Source organism: Acyrthosiphon pisum, chromosome A1, assembly GCF_005508785.2.
Source record: "Acyrthosiphon pisum isolate AL4f chromosome A1, pea_aphid_22Mar2018_4r6ur, whole genome shotgun sequence".
NCBI lineage: Eukaryota > Metazoa > Arthropoda > Insecta > Hemiptera > Aphididae > Acyrthosiphon > Acyrthosiphon pisum.
This window is the reverse complement of record NC_042494.1, coordinates 101,798,603-101,798,930: the sequence shown is the minus strand read 5'-3', so window position 1 is coordinate 101,798,930 and position 328 is coordinate 101,798,603.

The following is a 328-nucleotide window of genomic DNA, read 5'->3' as shown; positions in this document are numbered from 1 at the left end:
TTAGCACTTCCTAAAATGTATAGCACTATTTGCATATAATTGTTATATATTATAATGTTTTTTAATAAGTATTTTACTATTTAGAAGAGCATGTTAATTGTATTTTATATATTTCTTTGCATTTTTACTTGTTTTTTAAATCAATACATTTGTTCAAGTTAAGAATTAAATAAATTATAATAAGTATGTATGTTTTTAAATTATAGTCAGCTGTCACAGTTACGTGTCAATGTATCATAATTTGATTCAATTTCAACGAAATATAAATTGTTACACTGTTCACTGCAGCTGTGGTGTCTTGTTGATTAAGATTAGGTAATTAAGTAAT